Source organism: Haplochromis burtoni, unplaced genomic scaffold (assembly GCF_018398535.1).
Source record: "Haplochromis burtoni strain Fernald_Lab_line unplaced genomic scaffold, NCSU_Asbu1 Contig_309, whole genome shotgun sequence".
NCBI classification, from domain to species: domain Eukaryota; kingdom Metazoa; phylum Chordata; class Actinopteri; order Cichliformes; family Cichlidae; genus Haplochromis; species Haplochromis burtoni.
Genome location: NW_024582670.1, coordinates 175,794 through 183,335, shown reverse-complemented (window position 1 = coordinate 183,335; position 7,542 = coordinate 175,794).

Here is a 7,542-nt window from a genome sequence, read left to right as displayed (position 1 = left end):
TTATTTTGTTCTATTTATCTGCGACACCTTAAAGGCCGGTCCGTGAAAATATTGTCAGGCATAAACCGGTCCGTGGCGCAAAAAAGTTTGGGGACCGCTCTAATGAACTACTTTCTACAGGAAGTAATTTAGTATCACTTTGAAAGTAATGTATTTCTTTTGTTGATTAATGACCACAACACTGTACATGTATGACATCCAGCTGTATGAGTAGGAATGAGCAATGTGATTTGTATGTGTGTGTGTATATATATATGTGTGTGTGTGTGTGTGTGTGTGTGTGTGTGTGTGTGTGTGTGTGTGTGTCTGAAATGAAAAATACAAAAAGAAAAATTGACAGTTCCCAATAGTGCATTATTACTATTCCTCAAATTTGTAAAACTGAAGATTTGTTACTAAGGATGTGTTACAAACATATATCCTAAAGCCCACTCTATTTACAGTCATTTCTCCTGCATCTCATTTGGTGGATGTTGTACCAGTTTTGCCCTTACTTCATCTCAATTCATCTCACACTTTTCCAAGGATACAATAGTCCCAGGCTTACTAAAGCCCATTGATTTTCACAAGGTGATTTATAGGTGGCGTGCACGTTAGGGCAGACTTGATTGTATAAGGGAGGCTGCAGAGTGCCACTTTAATGAGGATGGTGACACAGGGTTGAGAAGTAAGCACCCAGCTTACCACAGGATGAACCACGATTATATAGCTGCTGTTTTTCTTTAGCTTAACAACCAAAGGTACAAAGCATGTTCTAATACAGTTAGGTTCATAAATATTTGGACAGTGACACACTTTTTGCATTGCTTCCTCTGTACATCATCGGAGCGCACAAAAAAAAAATCGAACCTAAATTAAAATTAAAATTAATACTTCAACAATTCTGTTTTGCAGTGTTAGTCAGTAAGTGACTGGCTGCTCCCGTATGGGATTAGAACAATGCCACCTTATCCCATAGTCCAGCCAATGATGCGATTCACATTCGTATATACGTCCTTATTCGTCCTTATGTGCCGACACCAGTGTTTTAGCTAGCAAAGCGGCGTGGTTGATGTGGAGTGAAGCCGCGTTAATGACAACGTGTACAACCATTAATAGCAGGAGCAGGACAGACGGAACAATTGACGGAAAAAGTGTGGACTTTATACCAGTTTTTAAATTGTGTTGATTGGCCACGTGAAACCAGAGTTATGATAAAAATATCTGCAATGTTTGGTTTTCTTCCTGAATACTGTCGTTGTTTATATTTAAACAGTAGAAACGGTGTTTTATAAGGAAAGTGCTTGACAGCACTCTCCACAAAAACAAAACCAAAAAAACCCCCACCCTTTCCTATTGGTCGAAAAATGTACCATGTCACCAATCAAAAAATGATATGGCAACATGGCATTTAGTTGTTTAGGAAGGGGGAGGTTTTAGGAGTGAAGGTGGTGTTTTGAGATGTGAGAGATTTGCGACGTTTGGCGCAAATCTTGTGTAGTTGTGCCACAAATAATTTGTGTGGCATCAGATTTGATGCAGAACACCTGATTGTTCTGTAAATAGTTTGAAATGTTTATTTTTTAAAAACGCCTTGGCTGCATTTTTAGGTAAACAGCTGCAAAAAATTTGTTGTTTTCATAACTCTGTTTCTTTTTTGAAGAAGTAACTATATAATTAATTGCCCAACATTGGTCATTATATACTGTATTTTGCAGACAGAGAGTTACAGACTCTCTCCCAGACCACAGACTCATAATACAAGTCAGAGCTTTATACAAAAAAAAGAAAGAAAAGAAAATTGTGTTTTCAAAATTGGAGTTCAAGTTATTTTTACTTCCAGTAGTGTTAACATACTACACAGGTCATGAACAAGATTTTTTAAAATTGTCATTGTAAGTGGGCTAAAGCAGTTAATTAAAAGAAGTCTAACATAAATGATGTAATTTGATTATTTTAATAAACTATGTAACTTGGATGGATTAGATGCCAGCGTGACCACAGTGCACACGTCTGATGTCGCTCACAGTGGTCCAAGGGACTGCTCAGGGAGTTTGTGTGTTCGCTCAGACACATGAAAAATTAGAGGTGTGACAAAGGGGATGAGCAGTTGCAATGCTCTCCATTTGTCCCATATGTGTTGACCTTTTTTTTTTGCACATTATACACATTATTCTGTTTCTATTTATTTGCTATGATTTGCTATTTGTCAAGTAACATTGCTGCACTCACTATCCCGGGTTTGTTTGTGTAAGCGTTCTGTTGCCGGCAAATCAGAATCAGAATCAGAATACTTTATTGATCCCTGGGGGAAATTATTTTCAAACATTCTGCAAATTAAGGCAAATACTCAGGTAGATGTTTCTTTATATTTTATTATGTTACAGATTAAGTCATTTGTTCATACTTACTTTGTTCTGTCTTTTCAGTTTTCATGAGGGTCAGGTGTGGGGAAACGCCTGCCTAGCATTTCCTCATTTTAAAGTCCTGATGATGTCACACATGACATCAGCAGGTCAAACCAAGTGGAGGGGTTTCTTTGTCAACAGAAACGCTTCCTTTTGTTTGTGTTAAGGTTTAAAGGGATTTGTTGAATGTTTTTCTTTTCATTAATACCGCCATTTAGTTGTGTAAATGTGCATATTATTAGAAGTGTGAAGAGATTTTGTGTCTTTTTAATCATCTTTGTAGAGTTTTAGATCCCTCAGTTTGAGAGAGTGGTACTGGCTGGGCTAAGTGAAGGGAAATTGATGGCCCTATTTAAAGCCAGTCTCTACCAGATGCAGCAGAGAGGAGAGGTGAGCTGTGTTACCAGAGCCATGGTCTGTTGAGTTTTGTTAACTGAGTTAATTTGGGGGAAGTTTTGTTAAGTTACACATTAAATTAAGTTCACTGTAAATAAATTGCTCACCTCTTGAAACCTGAAATGTTTGCGTAGTCTGCTTACCTACCACCTTCCTTGACGTTCGAATCTGACTATACTTCACAAGAGGGAACACTGATCAAGACGTGATTGAATTGCAGACTTAATGAGCTTTAACAAAAGGATTGCAATTGTTTTGAAATTACAGACATTTTCTGAATTATATGGTCCCCAGTTTATAGGGAGTGAAAAATAATTGGACAATTGACTAAGAAGACATATCATGGCCAGGTGAGGTGTTTCACCTTGCTATGCCATTCCACATTAAACAGATAAAAGACTTAGAACTGTCCCTTTGCACACTGGAACTTTCAATATAAGGTCCAAAACGAATGTCATTATAAAGCAAAAAAACCTATCAGAGAAAAACTAAAAATTATAATGGTCAAATCAACAACCTGGTGGATTTTTAAAAAGGAAAAATACACTGACCAGTGTAACCAAGTGGTTACAGTAAAGATTCCTGAAAAGTTAATTCATTTTTTTTATTACCCCCCCCTTAAATTAAAGCTGAAACTTGGGACTTCAATTAAATTTTCATTATACCAATATTTACATGTCAGCAATTTGCCATATTAAAGAAGACTTGGAACTCTCAACTAATGATCATTAGGTCATTTATTCTTAAGACACTTCAACTTAATTCAATTCAACAATCATATTCACAAACTTGGACATGTCCATTTTATAAAATATTAGCTCATTTTGAATTTGATACCAGCAACATTTCTCCAAAAGTTGGGATAGAGGCAACAAGCCTGAAAAAGTAAGTGATACTTAAAAGAAACAACTGGAGGAACATTTGGCAACTGATCAGGCTAACTGAAAACTGGTCGGCATAACTGGTATAAAAAGAGCATCTTAGGGAGACTGTGTTTCTTAGAAATAAATTTGAGTAGAGATTCGTTAATTTGCAAAAAGCTGTCTACAGATTGTGGAACAATTTAAAATGAAGATTGTATCGTCAAAAGATTTTGAGAATCTGCTGAAATCTGTGTTCAAGGGACAAGGCAGAAAATCAGTGTTGGATGGCTGTCATCTTCAGGCCCTTAAAAACAGGCATGACTCTGTCAAAGAAATCACTGCAAGGGCCCAGGAGCACTGTCTGAAAACAGTTTGTCAACTCAAGTGATGACCTGTAACAGTCACAGCCATCAGGTAATGAGACAATGGTATAATGAGTTGCCTGGAAAATTATTCCTGACAGCTCTTTGGAACCAACAGCTGGGTGTTTTCTTCCCCATTGGAAGTGTCACAACTCAATTGAAAAATTCTGTCCCACTCATTGCAAAATACCATTTGGCCATCATCTCAATGTCAACATTTGCTTGAGGGCAAACTCCAGTGAAAAATTTCTTGTCTGTTTCCACGGGCCTCACCTTGAGCCTTGCATCCATGGGAAGAGGAGCCAGTTAAATATTGCCTTCAGTGTGCTGCTAGCCTGAGGCTGCAATAGGTCCTGCTGCCTCAAGTCCGCCACTGCCTGCTTCTGATGCATAGCTGCCAGATCTTCCATCATTTAAACCAAGGTTGGCACCAGCTGTACAGGCTGTGGTTCTGACAGCCTTGTGGGAGGCATTTAGCACCAGTGTAGCAAGTTACGATGCCATCTCTAAAACTTTGGGACTCCAGCAAACCAGGCCGAGACCTATTATCTACAAATAGAGGAAACCTGAAACTGTGGAGAACCTTTTCAGGAGTGGTACCAAATCTTATTCAGAGTGCATTAACAACTCGTTCAGGATGTCACAAAAGAACCCAGAACAGCATTTACACAACTACTGGCCTCACTTTTTTTCTGTTTAGGTCAATGTTCAACATTCAACAGTAAGAAAGACACTGGGCAAAAAGGGCATCCATGGAAAAGTTCTAAGGCAAAAACCACTGGTGACCAAAATAACACAAAGGTTTTTCCCATATTCGCAAGTGAACATTTTAATGATGAATCACAATTTCAATCACTATCAGAATACTTCATTAATCCCTTAGTTAATTATTATGCTCTCTACCAAAAAATCCTGAATGTTCTGGCTCTGAAGCTCAAGTGCACTTCAGTTATGCAGGAAGACAATGGTCAGAAACATACCAGCAAATCCATCTCTGTATGTTTCTGTCAACAGATGTATTCTAAAGACATTTGGAGAGACCTTGTCAACTCGAACTAAGAAATAAGATCTAATAATGTGGTAATTTAAATATATTTATATAATGTACAAGTTATTAGAACTCAATTACCAAAGTAATAACTTATCAATATCAAAGTAATATCATGGTAACAGAAAAAGAAAGTTGGCAGTTGACGCCCAACTTCTCCTTTGTCTTTATCCAGGAATAGAAATAGAAATTGCAGAATCCCAGTAGGTAGTAGTCTGCCACCTATCTATTATAACAGAGGTTAACTGCTGAAAATTGAGCCTATCCTATTTGAAACTTCACATTGTTTTCTGTGGTACTTTCTCAACACATCTCCATCACACAAAAGGACAGTAAGTTATGCCCTTACTCCAGTATCCCAAGATTCTTGTTTATATGTTGGCCAGAAATAACTCTTCTTTTTGCTTAAGGAATGGTGTCCACAAATGCAAGCCCTTAACTCGGTTAAACTTTCTGCCTTGAAGGCTTCATATCTAGTAGCTAATACTATTACCAAGGGGTGGAAATGCCATTAGATATTGGAGAGAAATAAAGGACATATGCCTGGAAGCTGCAGCTGCTAAAGCTGGGCAAGGTGCAAACTGATAAGGCAGCTGAAAATGTTTTTACTAGGTCCATCCTTATGATATACAATTTATGTTTATGTGTTCACAGATGTGGAAATTAGGCTTTCTTGTCTATGTGTAGTGCATCAAGATGACTTGCAAGAAGATTTATTGTTTGCCTTAACATCACTATAGGGAAAATATTTAAAGCAACTGAAATTATGAACTAAAGCTTTGAATTTGGTTTTTGTGCTTAGACCAATGGCCTTCTGCAGTGAGAAGCCACTTCTCTGGCTTGACTGCAGAGAAGCTGAACACAATACTGTGAGGCCACCACTTTTACATTCCTCATAAAATGGTGGCCAGTAAAAAACAATCACTGGAACAAATTAAGGTTATTTTGAAGTCATTAAAGCAATAATTAATTTTAATTGTTTTTTCATCAACACATACTTAGTGTGGGACTAGGTTTTCAGCTTTTACCACTATCATACAAAAGGTGTCACACCAGATTGTAGGGGCTGAAATACACTATATGAAGGAACCCAAATCTGTCTCAAGGTGGAGAATGAAATCCTGGACTTGAAACAGAGCTTAGTCAAAGATTTGGTCTTGATGTGGTCATATCTTTGAACCACATTACCTGGACAGTTTTGTGGGCTGTGGAAATAAGCCAGGGATTTGAAACCAGTATCTTAATTATTGTGCCACTGTGCTGGCACACATACTGAGTGACCACTCTTCTGTACCAAGGACAGTGCTTGTGTTAACCACTGTTCATAATAGTATTATTTTTATCCATTCCAGATTGCCAATCTTGGTAGCTGAGGACTGGTCTGCCAGGAACTCCTCCTGCAGGAGGATGGGCCCATGTCACCTTTTCGGGCTGTGCCCGACCGGGCCCCATGGACAAAGGCCTAGCCACCAGACGCTTGCCCTTGGGCTCAGGCCTAGCTCCAGGGCGACTCAGACGCCAGCAAGGTGGAGGTGGAGTACTGGTTTGGGCTGGTATCATCAAAGATGAGCTTGTGGGGCCTTTCCGGGTTGAGGATGGAGTCAAGCTCAACTCCCAGTCCTACTGCCAGTTTCTGGAAGACACCTTCTTCAAGCAGTGGTACAGGAAGAAGTCTGCATCCTTCAAGAAAAACATGATTTTCATGCAGGACAATGCTCCATCACACGCGTCCAAGTACTCCACAGCGTGGCTGGCAAGAAAGGGTATAAAAGAAGAAAAACTAATGACATGGCCTCCTTGTTCACCTGATCTGAACCCCATTGAGAACCTGTGGTCCATCATCAAATGTGAGATTTACAAGGAGGGAAAACAGTACACCTCTCTGAACAGTGTCTGGGAGGCTGTGGTTGCTGCTGCACGCAATGTTGATGGTGAACAGATCAAAACACTGACAGAATCCATGGATGGCAGGCTTTTGAGTGTCCTTGCAAAGAAAGGTGGCTATATTGGTCGCTGATTTGTTTTTGTTTTGTTTTTGAATGTCAGAAATGTATATTTGTGAATGTGGAGATGTTATATTGGTTTCACTGGTAAAAATAAATCATTGAAATGGGTATATATTTGTTTTTTGTTAAGTTGCCTAATAATTCTGCACAGTAATAGTCACCTGCACACAGATATCCCCCTAAAATAGCTACAACTAAAAACAAACTAAAAACTACTTCAAAAACATTCAGCTTTGATATTAATGAGTTTTTTGGGTTCATTTGTTGTTCAATAATAAAATTATTCCTCAAAAATACAACTTGCCTAATAATTCTGCACTCCCTGTACATTTGGGTGTGAATAGTAGAAACGTGTGAAGAGGCTGAAGCTTCTGAGTTGCTGCTGCAAATATCTGTAGATCTCTTGGCTGCACAGTTCTGTAATCAAGGGGAAGTTGAAAAGCTCAGTGGGCAAGACTGTTCAGAAGGAGGAATTGAGCA